General features: G+C 46.9%; 2 protein-coding genes across 5 annotated transcripts in view; one reads left to right on the top strand and one right to left on the bottom strand.

The window, feature by feature from the left end:
• Positions 1-20,141, bottom strand: part of GTF3C4 (general transcription factor IIIC subunit 4) — a 660,517-nt gene that overhangs the window by 214,702 nt on the left and 425,674 nt on the right. The gene's annotated exons all lie outside the window — the stretch shown is intronic.
• The window catches only part of LOC138766015 (transcription termination factor 1-like), a 42,286-nt gene continuing 33,377 nt past the window's right edge, over positions 11,233-20,141 (top strand). For 3 of the 4 annotated variants that reach the window (XM_069943284.1, XM_069943282.1, XM_069943285.1), the window contains exon 1: positions 11,233-11,338. The gene's annotated coding sequence lies outside the window, so the exon portion shown is untranslated. Of the gene's footprint in view, positions 11,339-16,193; positions 16,347-20,141 lie in introns of those variants that run through there. The other variant, XM_069943283.1, reaches the window with a different exon arrangement.

Here is a 20,141-nt window from a genome sequence, read left to right as displayed (position 1 = left end):
ACAGGAAAAAGTAAACAACTTTTTTAATAAAGACCTATGGATAACTTTTTTTTTTCTCTGCACTATAAAAAGTACAAAGCAAGTAAAGGTTCCCCATAGTTTTTTCATATATACATACAGTATATCTGTTGCTTTCTAGGTTCACTTATTGGTTCTTTGTATGGTTTTTATACCTCTTTATTTCAAACCAAATCAAATGCCGAAAGTTCGGGTTCGAATGGACTCAAGCATGCTCGAGGTTCAGTCATCTTTAGTAGCTTCATTATACAGTGGTCCCCCAAGGTACAATTGTAATTGGTTCCAGGTCGACCACTGGGTGTTTTATATTGGATCTTGAGACCAAACCTCTAAAATTGGTTCTGAAGCCTCCTACGTCATCCCAGAATTAAAAAAGGGGATTTAAAGAAAACCTACTAATTATAGTTCCAATTGACTGCAGTTAAGTCCACGTTGGACTGTGGCGTCTGGTACTATAATACTGCTCCTATATACAAGAATATAACTACTATAATATTGGTATAATTGTCTGCTGTTTTTATACATGGTTATTGATAAATAATATCCTATAATCATCTCTTTGTGTTACACAGGATGTACTCAGCACACCCTTCTTGTTACAAAGGGCAGTAAGGAGAGCATTGCTTTCAGGGTATTAGAAATACATTCGCTTGAGTATGCTTCGTAGATATTAACCTTTAGGGGACACAGACCGTTTTCATTTTTGCGATTTCCTTTTTTCCTTTGCATGTGTGTATATAAGGCCATAGCGCATGCGTTTTTCCACCTGGGGGGGTTTACGCCGTTCACCCTAGGGTAAAACTGGCTTGTTATACATGTGCCTCAAGTCAGTACGTTTACGAGTATATGTAACTTTTATTTTATTTGATGGCTTTTAAAAAATTAAAACCTTTTTAAAAGAATATATATGTTACTTAAAATTGCTCTATTCCCATGCTTATAGCGCTTTTATCCTTTGGGTTATGGGCCTGTGTGAGGTGTAATTTTTGGCACCATGATGTGTATTTTCTATTGGTATATGCAACTTTTTGATTGCGTTTTATTACAATTTTTCTAGATTTAATGCGACCCAAAATGCACAATTTTGCACTTTAGAATTTTTGGCCGCTTACGCCGTTTACTGTGTGAGATCAGGAATGTGATAATTTAATAGTTCGAGCGATTACGTACGCGGCGATACCAAATATGTTTATTTATAAAATGGGAAAAGGGGGGTGATTCAAACTTTTATTAAGGGAGAGGGCTTTATTAAAAAAAAAAAAAAGTTAATTTTTTTTTTTTTTACACACATACTAGAAGTCCCCCTGTGGTTATTCCCCCCGGGGGACTTCTAGTATTACTACACTGATCTCTCATAAAGATCTATGCAGTATATATATACTGCATAAATCGATGAGATCAGTGTTCTATTGCTTTCGGCTGCTGCAGCTGAAAGCAATAGAATGCTGAGCCAGGATCAGCGTAATTACGGCGCAGACCCCGGCCCAGATGCAGGGATCGTTCCTCCACGATCACTTCGCAGGGGGGCAATCCCCCCACTAAACCACCAATGATGGGGGACAGCTATCATTTAGATACAGCTGTCAACTTTGACAGCTGAATCTAAATGCCTAATTAGCGGGCACAGCGATCAGACCGTGCCCGCTAATAGCCGCGGTCCCGGGATCGCGTCCACATCCTGGATCGCGGCGGTTCAGAGGACGACCCCCCTCTGAACTTCCCTAGCAGCACCAGGGCATACAGTAACGTTGTGGTGCGTCTAGGGGTTAATGTGTAATCAGATTTTATAAAATTTTTGGCAAAGGAAAAAGTGTACAATAAATCTATAGAAATATAAGTCATACATGGACAAGAATACAACCGTAAGTACACAGTGACCCGCTATACTTTAACAGTGCTTCTCAAACTTTTTCTACTGGAGCCTCACCCAACAGACCAAGGCAATGCCGGGGCCTCACCAGACTCACCAAGAGGCTGCCTGGGCCTCACTATCTTTGGTGAAATTTAAAGCTGAAAATAATGCTAGGGCTAGCTTTCACCTGTCTTCCAAGCTCTATATACTAATAAAGCAAGTATAAAATAAATTAATGTTGCTAAAATAGAGATTTTTGCAAACTCCAAAAGGACTAAGCAGATCATAGTTACTTTTGTGAAAACGAGCTCCCCAGCTGGGCCTCACCAACAACTAGGGGGCGCCTCAGTTTGGGAAACACTGCTTTAACACATAAGTGTGCCACAACAAGCATTCCATCGTGGGAGATATTGCAACAGGACATGGCACATTCTCTACCGGTTTTCAAATACAACACCGAAACCTGAGCTACTGTATAATATGATATATGTGTATAGCCCAGGCAGTGTACAGAAGCGAAAATAAGGATAGTCCCACAATGCGGCCCACAGCAGGGAGCCGTATCTGAAATTACGGAAAAGATGCACCGACAGGCGAGGTGGATAGTAAGCAGGTATGTGCAAACCAGTAAGGAAACAGCATGGGGAAAAGACAAGGGGGAGAACTGAAAAGAAAGAGGAGAGGGGAGGGATTGGCCCTGACTAGGAAGGCCACGTCCCAACCTGATGGTTTAGAGTCATAAAAGGATGGTCCTTACCACGTATTGACATTACTAAAATAGTGCCTGGAAAGCGTGAGTTAAAAGAGATAGTAGCCAAGGGGTCCAGACAGCACAATACCTTTTATTGGATCTTGAGGCCGCAGCAGATAATTCTTTCATGCAGTGGAGGTGTGACATCTCAGCATGCCTGTCAGTCATGGTAGGTATATAAGTGGATTGCCAGTGGCGTGGGATGACCGACCAAGCGAGCCATGAACAGACAATCTAAGGAGACTCTTCTTCTATTGGCCTATAGCTTCAGGGAGGATAGAAAGCCGCGCCACCTAAGGAGTTCTAGGTGTCATCTGACCCTTAATTTTTTGGTAGGTATCAAAGACACCCTTCCAGAACGGAGTCAATTTGTTCCCCCCCCCCCCCCCCACCATACATGTTGCATCGTGCCCCTGTCTATATTGCATCGACAGCAGAGATCAGATACTGATTGAAACATAGAGTGTACTTTGATCGGGACCCAATACCATCAGGAGAATTCTTTATAATTCTACTCCTGTGCGGTGGATAGTTTATGTATATTTGCTTTCTGCCTATCCTTAGGGGCAATTGTAACATTAAGATCTTTCTCCCAAGCATTCCAGTACCCAGCCTCATAGATTTTAAGTACCCTCCTAGAACAACGCCACCACTTATGGAGAATGATTCCCCTCCTCCACATCTCCAACAGTGATTCAAAGATTCTGGGTACATACGATGCACAGGTGGGCACCTGTACCACCTGGATAGACGCTTTTTTCTTTGGAATAAGAGGACAGGAAAAGCCTGTGCGAGAACGTACAAATCTTCAGATTTTCTTCTGGAGAAAAGGTGACATTCAGGTCCCTTTCCCACAAGAGGAAAAATGGAGCCGGTTCTGCATTGCACAAGGACATGAGCAATCCATACAGTCTCAACAAGACCCCTCCTCTCCTCCCAAAAGAAACCACTTATGAGGTCAATTGGTTATATTCAAACCAGGGCAGGTGCCCCTCAGGACAGTCTGTGCTAAAAGACTTTAGTGAGGGTAGTTGAGAGTTAATCCAGCTCTAGAAAAACATGGCCACTTTTCCCCCTACTAATGTCTCCAGTTCAGGTGTGGTTTGCAATTAAGCTCCATTTACTTCAATGGAACTGAGTTTCAAAACCCCACCCACTCTGGAGACAACAGTAGGGGGAAAGTGGCCATGTTTTTGTAGCACTGGATAACCCCTTTAACTAGGATGTGGCGTACCCTAGGCATTGTGGCCCTTTGCCACATCAAGTATGGGTGAGAGGTGAGGGCCGGCCTTAAAGAGGGTTAGTGCGGCTTCTTTCTTTTTTAATCTTGCACTACATGACAAAGTTATATAAGATAACTTAACTACATAAACTAACTTTGTCATGTGGCGCTATTACCTTTCTTGCCGGCATCCACGCCGTCTGTGTCATCCTGCCTCGTGTTGGAAGTTAATTAATCCAAACCTATTTTAATCATGTCAATACATTGGCCCGGCGGCCATCTTGTGTTAACACTTCGTGCTGTGATGGTTTTGGGGCTGGTCACATGATCTGCAGCTTACTCTGCTTGGAGCAAGCTGCAGCCCATGTGACTGTTGGCACCCACAGCACAGAGCTGGGGACAGAAGCTTGGCCAGTCCCTAAGTCTTCACAACGTGACGTGCTGACACAAGATGGCCGTTAGGCCAATGTATCAACGTGATTAAAATAGATTTAGACTAATGAGCTTCTGGCTGGAATGTGAGACAACCCGAACACCGTGGATAACTTTGTATAACTTAGTCATGTGGTGCTAGAAAAAAAAAAAAAAGCCAGCACCGCACTACCCTTTTAACATAATACAATGAAGAGTCAGGAAATAGGGAGGGCGCTGATCACGTACACACATCCCCAGCATGTGATGTGGGGGCGACTACAGGAGGTTGATGTATTTTTTCACACCCATTCTTACCTTCCACTGAGGTTACATTGAGCATAAATCTCAGCCGACAGCATCCACACACCCCAGATACACACGGCCAACACTAATGAAGTATGGATCATAACTAGAGATGAGCAAACCGAGCCACCCGAACCCAGATTCCTTCTCAACTTTGCAAAAAGTTTGGTTAGCTACCGAACTTTCTGCAAAGTTCAGAGTGGTTCGGAAGGATGGTAGTACACAAATAAGTAAAATAAAAAAATAAACATGCTCACCTGTCCACGGTCACCCAGTGTCTTCTATGGTGAAGGCCCGCACTGTCAATCACAGGCCGTGGTGCGGTCCCGTTCCAGAGGGAGAGTGGATATGTAAGTATAAGGAGCCAGCCTTTAGAAACCACATTAAAACCATGCAGGCGTTTAGCGGTTCGGTAAAGTTTACATTAAAGTTCGGCGAACCTAACGAACCAAACTTTTGAAAGGTTCAGTCATCTCTAGTAATAACCTCCGGCACTGCCCACACAGCTTCACAGACTACCGGCCTGAAGAGACTGGAGACTTACTAAAGCAACTTTATCAAGCCGATAGAAAGTGAGCAGAATACTTGCCAGATTATAATGCTGATACCTTCACAGTAACCTCATCCCACCATGCGCCTAATATAACTTCAATCTGCAAGACTCTGCACAGGATGGGACATCTAAGACATTGTTGGAGGTTGAGTGGGGATCCGACCACTGAAGCCCCTATGTTCTCAAATACAGAGACCCAGGGCCACATTAACAGCTGCTGCTGCCCTAGGCACTAAACCTGAAGACGTACCATCTTGGGGAGCGTGGTTTTGGCCACATGCATTTTTCTACATGTAGAAACATTGTCATGGTTTTTAACTGCTTAATACATAAACAAATTTCCACATTGGATCAATGATTAGAGCGGTGTGTATATTGTCTGAGGGAATTCTCACCACAGGATTGGAAGATTGGTAGGTAATAGCTTCAGGCAACACGATTACCATCGCCACACCAGACCTGACCAATACCGCCATACTGTGACTGGCTAACACCCCCACACCAGACCTGACCAATACCACCATACTGTGACTGGGTAACACCCCCACACCAGACCTGACTAATACCACAATACTGTGACTGGATAACACCGCCATACCAGACCTGACTAATACCACAATACTGTGACTGGATACCACCACACCGGACCTGACCAATACCACAATACACCCAGAAGCCCGCAGCTCAATTACAGGAAAAAAAAAAAAAAAATCAAGCATTTTTTTCACTGAACACTGCGTCACCTGTGACCCCATAGTATTGCAGCTTAGGTCCATTGAAGTGAATGGAGTCGAGATGTAATAGAACACAAAACCTGAGAACAGGGGTGGTGTAGTTTTCAGGGGGGGAAAAAAAAATCATCTAGGTTTTTCAGGATTAGGCTGGGTTCACGCTGCATCTTTGTTAAAAAAAAAATATACATACACACACACATGTATATACAGCTTCTTTCTTGCAAGAATAGCGTCATCATGTTCTCAGGTTGCTTTCTGGTATTACAACACAGCTTTATTCACTGCCCTAGAATTTAGCTGGAAAACCGCAGCCAAACTGAGGACAGGAGAGGTTCCGTTTCTGGAAGAAGGCGGCCATGTTTTTTTAAGCCTGGATAATCCCCTTAACCCCTTCGTGCTGCAGCTAGTTTGGGCCTTAATGACCAGGCTAATTTTTCAAAATCTGACCTGTCTCACTTTATGCTCTTATAGCTCAGTGATGCTTTAACGTATGCTAGCGATTCTGAGATTGTTTTTTCGTGACATATGGCACTTTATGTTAGTGGCAAAATTTGGTCACTACTTTGTGTGTTTTTTGTGAAAAACATCAAAATATCATGAAAAATTAAAAAAATTTGCATTTTATGAACTTTGAAATTCTCTGCTTCTAAAAAAAGAAAGTCGTAGCACATAAATTAGTTACTAAGTCACATTACCAATATGTCTTCTTTATTCTGGCATAATTTGGTAAACATATTTTACTTTTTTAGGGTGTTATGGGGCTTAGAAATTTATCAGCAAATTATCACATTTTCGTGAAACTGATTTTTTTAGGGACCAGTTCTTTTTTTAAATGGATTTAGAAGTCTGGTATCCTGAAAACCCCCATAAGTGACCCCATTTTGGAAACTACACACCTTAAAGAATTAATCTAGGGGTATAATGAGCATTTTAACCCTACAGGGGCTGGAGGAAAGTATTCACAATTAGGCAGTAAAAAAATTGAAAATTTAAATTTTCCAATAATATATACGTTTAGATTAAAGTTTCTCATTTTCAAAAGGAATATGAGACAAAAAGCACCCCAAAATTTGTAATGCAGGTTCTCTTGAGTACAATGGTACCCCATATGTGGGCGTAAACCACTGTATGGGCACACAGCAGGGCTCAGAAGGAAGGGAGCGCCAATTAGCTTTTCCAATGCAGATTTTGCTGAAGAAGTTTCTGAGCGCCAGGTGCGTTTGTAGTGCCCCTGTAGTGTCAGCAGAGAGAAAACCCCCCATAAGTCACCCCATTTTGGAAAGTACACCCCTCAAAGAATTCATCTTGGTGTGTGGTGACCATTTTGACCCCACAGGTATTACAGGAAAGTATTCAAAAGAAGACAGTAAAAATGAAAAACTCGAATTCTTCCAATAATATGTTCGTTTAGTTTGAAATTTCTCAATTTCACGAGGAACAAGAGGAAAAAAGTACCCCAAAATTTGTAACGCAGGTTCTCCTGAGTACAATGGTACCCCATATGTGGGCATAAACCACTGCATGGGCACACAGGAGGGCTCAGAAGGGAAGGAGCGCCAATTAGCTTTTTCAATGCAGATTTTGCTGCAGAAGTTTCCGAGCGCCAGGTGCGTTTGCAGTGCCCCTGTAGTGCCAGCGGAGTAAAATCTCGCCATAAGTCACTCCATTTTGGAAAGTGCACCCCTCAAAGTATTCATCTTGGTGTGTGGTGACCATTTTGACCCCACAGGTATTAGAGGAAAGTATTCAAAAGTAGACAGTAAAAATGAAAAACTCTAATTTTTCCAATATTATGTTCTTTTAGTTTGAAATTTCTCAATTTCACGAGGAACAAGAGGAAAAAAGTACCACAAAATTTGTAACGCAGGTTCTCTTGAGTACTACGGTACCCCATATGTGGGCGTAAACCACTGCATGGGCACACAGCAGGGCTCAGAAGGGAAGGAGCGCCAATTAGCTTTTTCAATGCAGATTTTGCTGAAGAAGTTTCCGAGTGCCAGGTGCGTTTGCAGAGCCCCTGTAGTGTCCACAGAGTAAAATCTCCCAATAAGTCACTCCATTTTGGAAAGTGCACCCCTCATAGAATATATTTTGGGGTGTGGTGAGCATTTTGACCCCACAGGTATTTGAGGAAAGTATTCAAAAGTAGACAGTAAAAATGAAAAACTCGAATTTTTCCAATAATATGTTCCTTTAGTTTGAAATTTCTCAATTTCACGAGGAACAGGAGAGAAATGTCACCCCAATATATGTAAAGCAGGTTCTCCTGCGTAGAACGGTACCCCATATGTGGGCATAAACCACTGCATGGGCACACAGCCGGGCTCAGAAGGGAAGGAGCGCCAATTAGCATTTTCAGTGCAGATTTTTCTGAAGAAGTTTCTGAGCGCCAGGTGCGTTTGCTGAGCCCCTGTAGTGTCAGCAGAATAGATTCCCCCCAAAAGTCACCACATTTTGGAAAGAGCACCCCTCAAAGAATTCATCTTGGTGTGTGGTGACCATTTTTACCCCACAGGTATTAGAGGAAAGTATTCAAAATTGGCCAGTAAAAATGAAAAACTCGAATTTTTCCAATAATATGTTGGTTTAGTTTGAAATTTCTCAATTTGACGAGGAACAGGAGAGAAAATTCACCCCAAAATCTGTAACGCAGGTTCTCCTGAGTAAAACGGTACCTCATATGTGGGCATAAACCACTGTATGGGCACACAGCAGGGCTCAGAAGGGAAGGAGCGCCAATTTACAGGAGCAAAACCGCAGCTAGTAATGGTTATTAGAATAGCGCAGTTACTAAAATAAAATAAAAAAAATGAGATTACAGGTAATGTGGAGTGGTTACGGGCAACCAGGGGTGGTTATGGGCAACCTGAGGTGGTTACAGGTAATCTGGGGTGGTTACGGACAACATGGGGTGGTCACGGGCAACCTGCTGTGGTTACAGGCAACGTGGGGTAGTTACAGGCAACGCGGGGTGGTTACGGGCAACGTGTGGTGGTTATGGGCAACGTGTGGTGGTCACGGGCAACCTGCTGTGGTTACGGCAACGTGGGGTGGTTACAGGCAACGTGGGCTGGTTACAGGCAACGTGGGCTGGTTACAGACAACGTGGGCTGGTTACAGGCAACGTGGGCTGGTTACAGGCAACGTGGGCTGGTAACGGGCAACGTGGGCTGGTTACGGGCAACCTGCTGTGCTTACAGACACTCTGGGATGGTTACGGGAAACGTGGGGTGGTTACGGGCAACCTGCAGTGCTTACAGACAATCTGGGGTGGATACGGGCAACGTGGGGTGGTTACGGGCAACCTGCAGTGCTTACAGACAATCTGGGGTGGTTACAGGCAACGTGGGCTGGTTACGGGCAACCTGCTGTGCTTACAGACAATCTGGGGTGGTTACGGGCAACGTGGGGTGGTTACGGGCAATGTGGGGTGGTTATGGATAAACTGAAGTTCTTATAGGCAATCTGGGGTGGGTACCTGTAATCTGACATGGGCACCGCAATCTGGAGGGGGTCATTGGCAATTTGGGGTGGTCAGAGGCGACGTGTGGTGGTCAGAGGCGACGTGTGGTGGTCAGAGGCGACGTGTGGTGGTCAGAGGCGACGTGCGGTGGTCAGAGGCGACGTGCGGTGGTCAGAGGCATCGTGGCGTGGTCAGAGGCATCGTGGCGTGGTCAGAGGCATCGTGGCGTGGTCAGAGGCAACGCGCGGTGGTTACGTGCAATCTGGGGGGGGTTACATGTAATCGACTTGGGGGGTGGGGGGACATCACTTTTTATCCCCTGTCACCAATCATTTATGGTGACGGGATAAAAAGTGCCGGGAGCACATGGTACAAGCGATCAGCGGTATATAGTATATACCGCTGATCGCTTGTACCGGGACCCCACAGGGGGGTCCCCGATGACTGCCCCATGCTCTCCGCTACCTCCGGTGGCGGAGAGCATGGGGCTTTCATTCATTTTAACTTTTTAATCGCTGTGAACCGACGTTAGTCGGTTCACAGCGATGGCGGCGGCCATCTTGGAAATGATGGCCGCCGGGGGAGGGGGGTTAGTTATCGGGGCACTAGGGGGGTCTGATCTACACTTATTTCATCTCCCCCCGCCGTAGATTCACGGCGGGGGGAGATGAAAGGTGGCGGCGGCACCGGTAATCCTCTTTACCGACGGCCGCCGCTATAACGTTAATAGCGGCGATCGTCGGTAAGGGGGGGGGCCGGGACGGACCCCACACACTGCCCCAACCCCTCAGCTACCTCCGGTAGCCGGGGGGATGGGGTGGGGGCCGTCCCGGCCCCGCAGCCTTATTCTCTGCCATCGCCGTAAAAAGCTGATGGCAGCAGAATAAGGCCCATTAGTGACCGCCGTAGAAAGCCGTATCGGAGGTCACTAAGGGGTTAAGATTCACGGGGGAGAAAACAGTCCAATGTTGTAGGTTACTTTACTATAAACACCTTCCTCCTCCTCTACATAGAAGTATGTGATACACGTCTGACATTACCAACTTATGGTGCGTTTACACGAAACGATTATCGTACAAATTTGCGCGATAACGATTGAATTCGAACGTGTAAACGCAGCGAACGATCATACGACGAACGATACATCGCGCATTTTGATCTTTCAACGTGTTATCAAATCGTCGTTCGTAAAAAATTCGCAAATCGTTCCGTGTGAACAGTCGTTCGCCGATTTAACCAATGTGTGAGATAGGCTTAAGCGTTCGCAAAACGATTGCACAACGAATTTTCCGTACGATACATCGTACCGTCTAAACGCTGCTTGTTATGGAAAAAAAAACGTTACTCCGACATCGTTAATCGTACGATCGGGCCAATTATCGTTACGTGTAAACGCAGCATTAGTTTCCCTGGTAATTGGACACAGACGGCCGCCACCCCATAATCTTCTTGATAAGTGTAGAGAATGGTTGCACCTCGGTGGACGGCGGAGTAAACCAACTGTGAACTGCTGCCAATAAACAGCAGAGAGGATGTAATAGTGATTCCTGGGGTGAGGTGAGGAAGATTCTCCCTGCCTGTCTGTAGTTATATCCGACTGACCTGACTAAATCCAACCACATGTAACCAGACCCCAGACTAGACATACTCACCTCTCCCCCATCCCACAGGAGGATGCAGATATCACATGAGCACCTGACCCTATGGGGTCTACACCCATTATCATGGACCAAGGTTATAATGTGCCCCTCAATATAAGTCAGCACAGACCCTCCACCATTGCCGCTCAGGTTCCCACTAACCATGAGGGGAGGATGAGGCAGCGCGCGGCACCACCAAGCGCCTCCCCTTCTTCCCGCGCGGTTTATAGCGATCACGTGAGCGCGGAGACAAGTGAAATCCCGCGCGCAGAACCCGGCGTCTACTCGGTCGCCCTGGTAACGGCGCCGGAAGTTTGAGGACTTGGTGACGTCACCTGACTTGGTTCCGCATGTAAACACGTGTGTCCGGCTGGAAGGAAAGCACCTGGTAGGTCGCCGCAGATGACGTTTTTAGGCGGGAAATGGGATATAAATGGATTTGTGAGGTGGAGCTGTGGGTAGAGGCGGCTCATGGTGTCTGCAGGGGCAGTGAGCACCAACCGTAGTAAACTACAACTCCCAGCATCCCCTGACAGAAGTGTACAGAGATGCTTCATTCCACCCTGATCTGTGGAAAGGATGTGACAATGTGTAATGGCAGGGACCCTGCAAGGCTGGGGCTACCTGCAGCATTATAATCCCTATGTGGTGGTCAGCCATCATGTATTACCAGCCACACAGGGGCCCCCTGTCCTGTACGCCTTGTGGTGGTCAGCCATCATGTATCCCAGCCACACAGGGGCCCCCTGTCCTGTACGCCTTGTGGTGGTCAGCCATCATGTATCCCAGCCACACAGGGTACACTGATCCGGGACAGATTAGGGGCCCCCTGTGCTGTACGCCTTGTGGTGGTCAGCCATCATGTATCCCAGCCACACAGGGGCCCCCTGTCCTGTACGCCTTGTGGTGGTCAGCCATCATGTATCCCAGCCACACAGGGGCCCCCTGTCCTGTACGCCTTGTGGTGGTCAGCCATCATGTATTACCAGCCACACAGGGGCCCCCTGTCCTGTACGCCTTGTGGTGGTCAGCCATCATGTATCCCCAGCCACACAGGGTACACCGATCTAGGACAGATTAGGGGCCCCCTGTCCTGTACGCCTTGTGGTGGTCAGCCATCATGTATCCCCAGCCACACAGGGTACACCGATCTAGGACAGATTAGGGGCCCCCTGTCCTGTACGCCTTGTGGTGGTCAGCCATCATGTATCCCCAGCCACACAGGGTACACCGATCTAGGACAGATTAGGGGCCCCCTGTCCTGTACGCCTTGTGGTGGTCAGCCATCATGTATCCCCAGCCACACAGGGTACACCGATCTAGGACAGATTAGGGGCCCCCTGTCCTGTACGCCTTGTGGTGGTCAGCCATCATGTATCCCCAGCCACACAGGGTACACCGATCTAGGACAGATTAGGGGCCCCCTGTCCTGTACGCCTTGTGGTGGTCAGCCATCATGTATCCCCAGCCACACAGGGTACACCGATCCGGGACAGACTAGGGGCCCCCTGTCCTGTACGCCTTGTGGTGGTCAGCCATCATGTATCCCAGCCACACAGGGTACACTGATCCGGGACAGACTAGGGGCCCCCTGTCCTGTACGCCTTGTGGTGGTCAGCCATCATGTATCCCAGCCACACAGGGTACACCGATCCGGGACAGATTAGGGGTCCCCTGTCCTGTACGCCTTGTGGTGGTCAGCCATCATGTATCCCAGCCACACAGGGTACACCGATCCGGGACAGATTAGGGGTCCCCTGTCCTGTACGCCTTGTGGTGGTCAGCCATCATGTATCCCAGCCACACAGGGTACACCGATCTAGGACAGATTAGGGGTCCCCTGTCCTGTACGCCTTGTGGTGGTCGAGAAGCCAACAGCAGAATGGTTACGCAACTGGCATAAAGGTGATTGGGAGCAGTAGTGGATTATAATAGGTCCATTTCCAGCGGTAGCCCGGGGCCCATGGGCACCCAAAAAAGACACACTTTTAGTGGTGTAATGTCTCCTGGCTACAGTTCTGCTATGATTTGCCAAAAAAAACGATGCTTTTTATAGCAATTTTGCACAATTCAGGGCATTATGACATTATATATCCTGTAGTATAAACACTACGCTAGTGCTGCCATAGTTACAGTGGGTTGGGGGGGGGCAGGCTTGGTGAACTTCGCGGGCCTACGGCAAAGTTAATCCGCCCCTGATCGGGAGTCATATAACCAGTGTAATCCCATCAACTCTCGCTGGTTACACAACCACTATTACAGTGTGTATGATATCCTGTGGCTGCCACAAGCGGCTATACAGGGTTATGTGTCGTCCCAGAGGTGGGATCTGTTTCTGTCAGACATGTCATAAATGTCCCAGATGGGATACCCCTTTAAGGGAGTGACCTGAACTAAAATATTCATCACACATCCGGTGGATTTCCGTCCAACATCAGGGTTCCATTTCATGTAAACTCCAACTATGCCTGGTCCCATCTATAAAACACACACAGACCCCTAAAATAGAGCAAAAGTAACAAACTTTATTCAACGATAAAAACAAACCTAAGGCTGGGTTTGCACTACGTTTTTTTTCCCATCTGTTTTTGCAGAAAACCACTGCATTTGTGTGCATACGTTTTGATCAGTTTTTCCATTGACTTCCAATTTAAAAAGAACAAAACACATTTGTTTTGTATTTTGATTTTTTTAACCCTTTGAGGACCCGGCCCAAAATGACCCAGTGGACCGCGCAAATTTTGATCTTTGCGCTTTCGTTTTTCCCTCCGCCCCTTCTAAGAGCTCCAGCACTCTCAGTTTTCTATCTACAAGCCGTGTAAGTGCTTATTTGTTACAGGAATAGTTGTACTGTGTAATGGCGTCTTTCATTTTACCATAACATGTATGATGGAATCCCAAATATATTATTATTCATGAAGATATAAATAGGTGAAATCGTAAAAAAAATGCAATATGGTAACGTTTGGGGGGTTCCTGTGTCTACGTAATACACTATATGGTAAAAGCGACATTATACAATTATTCTATAGGTCAGTCCGAACACAACCATATGCAGGCTACACAGATTCTCTAATGTTATATTTTTTTTTTATGAAATCCTTTTTTTTGGCAATTAAATATTAATAAAATGGGACTATTGTGACGCTTATAATAGTTTTATTTTTTCACCTACGGGGCTGTATGAGGTGTCATTTTTTTCTGCCATGATCTCCAGTTTTTATTAATACCATAATTGTGAAGATCGGACGTTTTGATCACTTTTTATAATTTTTTTTTTTTTATATATAATGTAACATTAAATCGGTAATCCACGCACTTTTTTCCCCTCTTTTCGTGTTCGCCGTTCACAATGACGCTTGTTATATTTTAATAGATCGGACCGCACGGAGGCAGGTGAGAGACCTCCGGCGGTCTGTTTTACCGATCAGGACCCCCGCAGTCACACTGCGGGGGTCCCGATCGGTAAGTGACAGGGGACTCCCCCTGTCACTTACACTTAAACACTGCGGCCGAGGCGTTTAAGGAGTTAATGTCATGCTGCAGCGTGTCATTAACGGTGAGGTGGCGGCTGCTGATTGCATACTTCATAGCTCAGGACGTACCGGTACGTCCTAGGTCGTCTAGGGGTTAAAATAATAGACGTCAATGGAAAAACTGATTAAAACGGATGCACACAAATGCATCAGTTTTCCATCCATTTTTGCAAAAAAATGTAGTGTGAACCCAGTCTAAGACCCCGTTCACAATACGGAACTGGCGCCAAAATTCTCATAGCAGAATCCTGCCTTCTATTAGTTTGAATGGGAGGGCTTGCACCTCTCTGCTCAAAGAATTGACATGTCAGTTCTTTAAGCGGAGGCGCACAAGCCCTTCCATTCAAACTGATAGAAGGCAGGATTCGGCACTGAGTCGTCCACGCAGGGGGTTCCACATGAATGCAAAGTGCATATATATATATATATATATATATATATATATATATATATATATATGGCTGCCACTGTGCAAAAATATGAAGATTTATTGCCAGCCCTGTATTAAAAAGAAAAAAAGGTTCCTTGTGCAGGTCTCACCACTCACAGTCCCCATACAGCGCACCTCACCTGCACCATGTTTCATCCTCCGGGCGTAATGAAGTGGAGGCAACAGCTATTTATGTGCATAAAGAGACATTGCAGCTGTCTTCTATCTATACAGTGCCTGCTCATGTGATGCACATTGTGTGAAGAAAGCAAGTCCCTCTCATGTGGGCTGTCAGTAACAAAGTCATGTGCTCTAGCAAGCAACCTAGGGAGCTCATGCGCTATGACATCAGGTAGTTGTGTGGACGCCATTTTGGATAAGGTATACCAAACCCAAATATACATCAGCCCTCCAAGGGGCAAAGAATACCACAAAATACATGTCAACTCTATCCATGACAGTGGGACGTTTGCAAACTCCAAGCCCAAACCTGGAGGGACTGACGCCATCTAGTGGGAAAATAAAGACACACTGGTTACACAATAGTGAAAGTGAACCACAGCAAACTAAAGTGTAAATGCACAAAAAGGGAAGTGAAAAAAAAATGGGACTATTTTTAGATGACGTTCCCCATGAACAGTCGTTGTTTAACGCTACCTACGGCAGAATTAATGAACATCATCATTGATTTAGTCCGTGGGTAGTGTTAAACAGCAGCAATTCACCGGGAATGGCGTTTTAAAATAGCCTTAGCCTATGTTTAAACAAGGTACTGACAACGTTGCCCAGTCACTCACTCTCCCCTCCCTGGGCAGCCATCTGATCCAAGATGGCTGCCGCCATCACTGTGAACAGACTCTGCTTGGGAAAAAGAGGGCAATTTTAACTTTTATTATGGGAAGGGATTTTTTTTTAACAGTGATTTGTAGTTACTCTAGGAGAATCATAGGGATCATTGTAGTACATATGTACAGCATTGATCTATTCTATCAGTGCTCGATTACTAAGGGATTGCTTTATATATTTCCAATGCAATGATATCACCAACTTGGAGACTGATTTATGAAAGTGTGTAAATATACACCTGGTGTAAACTGCCCACAGCAACCATTCACAGCTCAGCTTTCAGCTCTGGTAGAATAAAAGCTGAGCTGTGATTGGTTGCTGTGGCAGTTTACACCAGGTGTATATTTACACTCTTTCATAAATCTGCCCCTTGGTGTTCTTTATATCATGTACATGTGCTTCCATAGGTCTCTCTCTCAGCTTATGAGACGTCATCCCAATGTAGTGCAAACAACAAGGACAAGAGGCTTGGTAAATTACAAGAGATAGTTTGAACAACCTTATAGCCATAAGTTCCTGTTCCATCAAAAAATGTGTCAATATGGGCCAATAAGATTGCAGAATATTCTCCATTTCCCTCCAATGTGAGTATGTTTGCGTTTTTTGGGTATCAGTGATTCACTGGGTGAAAGAGTTCTAGTTTCCCGATAGCCTTTCTTAACAACCCTCCGTCTGTAACCCCTTGCCAAAAGTCTCCTCCTTACCTCTTGGGCTTGCTTTTCATATTCCTTTGGTCGGAGATCCGTGTAAGTTATCCTATCTGGATCCCTCGGATGGTGTGTCTTGGGTGTGCTGAGGGTGTGCATGCAATAATGAGTTAACATTCATTTCTTTCCTCTGAATGGTGGTGTTAATCTTGCCAGTCCCACTCACCATAATTTTCAGGTCTAGAAACTCAATACTTTCTTGAGTTATCTTGTACATCAACAGGGTTTACCTGTCATTATTATTCAGCCATTGTATAAAGTAGGGATGGTCCGAACTGGTAATGATCCCCGCTGTCTGCCCGCTCCGTGGAGCGGGCGGATCCAGAGGGAGGACCGCCTGGAAAACTGGGATATAGCCATAGGCTGTATCCCAGTTTTCCAGGCATTACTCCTGCTGGATCCGCCCGCTCCACGGAGCGGGCAGACAGCTGGAATCTGCTGCCGAGCGTTCGGGTTCATACGAACCCAAACCTCGGCAGGCATCCAGGTCCACTCTGCTGCCCTGCGAAATAAATAAGATGTCACTGAAGAATCTCATCCAGGAGAAGATACCATCCTCGCCATCCCCTGGAGGAGATCCATCGGAAAGCACCTCCCTTTCCCAAAACACCAAGAACAGATCGGCCAGCAAGGATGCACAAGTCGCCCCTATTGCCACTTCTCTTACCTCCTAGTAGTGGCAGCCCATGAATGCAAAATAGTTGTATTTTGATGTCAGGATAGGGAGGTAAAGAAAAGAGGAGACAGTGGGCCCTGATACTGAACCCACCTACTGTCCCAACCTACTTGCCTCAATCGGCCCTAGACAGCCGCCGAAAACCATGAAGACGTTCCCTGTACTGGATACGTGCGACACAGAACAAGACAGACAGACAAACACAATAAAGAGGAGTCAGAGAGCCAAGTCAGAACCAAACGAGCAACGCGGTACAAAGTCGGAGAGCAAACACATAGTCTAAGTTCAGGCGGGAGGTCAGGTAACAGGTAGATCGAGCAGAGGAATTAGGTACGGGCATCGCAGGAATAGACAGGGGGAGCTGGGATCAGGGTATGACCTTAATAGCCAGCGCTGAGAGACTGGCTTAGCTTTTTTTTATGAGGATCAAGAGCCCGGTCCAGATCCCCATTGGACTGGCGCTCTGATCCTCTAGGTTCCAGACAGGCAGAGAAGAACGTCAATCAAACAGACTTGCTCAGGTGCGGCAATCAAGGCTAGCAGAGAAGCAATCAGGTGTGTCACACAAAAGCAAAAAAACAGGCCCAGACCAGGCCCAGTTCACACCAGGCTATTTTTTTTTATTCTTTATTTTAGATACTAATTACTATACATAATTTTTCTAAATATAATTTGTATATTAACTTTTCTTTATGGGCTTTTTTCAAAGGGTCGGAACTTCCCATCTTGCCGATCCTTTGCCCGCCGCTCCGTAAATACACAGTGATCTTGCACTGCACCAAATCTTCCGTCCCGGTGCTGTAGCCTCCTATGCCGCCATCTTGGGGACGTCCCTATAGGGCTGGGCGATTAATCGAATTAATTCGATTAATTCGCCCAGAATTTGAGAATCGATTTGATTTTTTTTTTTAATCGAAAATCGAATTAAAAAAAATAAATAATTGGATGCGTGCGGCCGCGAGGGAGGCACGTTCGTTGCGGCCTCCAGCTACTGAAGTCTGCCTGAGGAGGGAGAGTGCCCAACAGCGTCCTCTGTCCCCGCTGCTGACCCGCCCCCATAGCAGGACGAATACACGCGCTTCCTCCCGGCCGCACGTGGAGGTCCCCGGAGGAGGCTGAAGAATCGGTTGATAGTGTCGCTGCTAGAGCTGTACAGCTAAATCGGGGGTCTGCACTGCGCCCCCCGATCCGGCTGTATCACCCGATTCTTCAGTCCCCTCCGGGGACCTCCATGTAGCTGGAGGCTGAAGGGTCCGGTGATAATGTCGATGCGGGTGCTGGAGCCGTACAGCGGGATCAGGGGGCGCAGTGCAGACCCCCGATCCCACTGTACAGCTCCAGCACCTGCACCGACACTATCACCCTCCACACCCGATTCTTCAAACTCCTCCAGGGACCGCCATATGCGTCCGTGAGGGGATATTCGGCTCAGCGGCGGGAGGAGGAGCACAGGCCCATGATCCCTCCCCCCCCTCCAGTGTGCCCCATGCTCCCCTCCCCCCCAATGTGCCCCATGCTCCCTCCCCCCCAGTGTGCCCCATGCTCCCCTCCCCCCCAATGTGCCCCATGCTCCTTCCCCCCAGTGTGCCCCATGCCTCTCCCTCCCCCAGTGTGCCCCATGCTCCCCCCCAGTGTGCCCCATGCTCCCCTCCCCCCCAGTGTGCCCCATGCTCCCTCCCCCAGTGTGCCCCATGCTCTCCTCCTCCCCCAGTGTGCCCCATGCTCTCCTCCTCCCCCAGTGTGCCCCATGCTCCCTCCCCCATTGTGCCCCATGCTCCCCTCCCCCCCAGTGTGCCCCATGCTCTCCTCCTCCCCCAGTGTGCCCCATGCTCCCCTCCCCCCAGTGTGCCCCATGCCTCTCCCTCCCCCAGTGTGCCCCATGCTCCCTCCCCCCAGTGTGCCCCATGCCTCTCCCTCCCCTAGTGTGCCCCATGCTCTCCTCCTCCCCCAGTGTGCCCCATGCTCCCTCCCCCCAGTGTGCCCCATGCCTCTCCCTCCCCTAGTGTGCCCCATGCTCTCCCTCCCCTAGTGTGCCCCATGCCTCTCCCTCCCCTAGTGTGCCCCATGCTCTCCTCCTCTCCCAGTGTGCCCCATGCCTCTCCCTCCCCCAGTGTGCCCCATTCCTCTCCCTCCCCCATTGTGCCCCATGCTCCCCTCCCCCCCAAGTGTGCCCCATGCTCCCTCCCCCAGTGTGCCTCATGCTCTCCCCCCCCACCAGTCACCAAGTTTTTATGGGGCCCCATACTCCTAGCTATGTCCCTGCCCCTCATCTATTCCTGTACTACTACACCTTTCATCTGTTTCTGTACTACTACACCCCTCATCTGTTCTACTACTACTACACCCCTTATCCACTATGCCTCCACAATACACTTGTCTCAAACATCATTAAAATAGTATCTGATGCTGTAAATAGAAAAATATTGTTTATTTAGCAAAAAAAAAAAATCGAATTTAAATTTAAATCGAGAATCGTCCAAAAAAGAATTTAAATCGAGATTTTATTTTTTGGCCATATCGCCCAGCCCTACGTCCCTATGTACCAGCACTGGAATCGTAGTCGGAACTAGTTTTGGCTGGAGTCAGAAAAAATTTACTGATTCCACCTTTAAAAAAAAATATTTCAAAATTTTATAATTGAGTTTTCGTAGGAATTTTATAAGTATTCCTCATCAATAGATTTTATGTTCTATCAATCTAAAAACCTTTCCTCCATATATCAGCTTGTTTCTGAGCTGGAATTATCCATTGTGCGTGTGTGGGGGGGATCTGTGCTGTTCTCTTAGTGGATGCTGGATGACTGTATATGAGGAGCAGTGTAATATCAAGATATCCTGTGTAATATAGAGGAGGAGAAGCTATAAGTAGAGAAGCAGTAACCTCGGTCCTCTACCTTTGGTAGAAGATTGTGTGTTTTCTTCAGTGTTCTATGGATGCAGCTGTGTGTGTCTACTATAGCTGCAGCAGGCAGTGTGTGTGCGTGTGCGCTATGGCTG

Source organism: Dendropsophus ebraccatus, chromosome 10 (assembly GCF_027789765.1).
Source record: "Dendropsophus ebraccatus isolate aDenEbr1 chromosome 10, aDenEbr1.pat, whole genome shotgun sequence".
Lineage (NCBI taxonomy): Eukaryota > Metazoa > Chordata > Amphibia > Anura > Hylidae > Dendropsophus > Dendropsophus ebraccatus.
The sequence above is the reverse complement of the archived record's forward strand: the minus strand, read 5'-3'. Positions and strand labels throughout refer to the sequence as shown.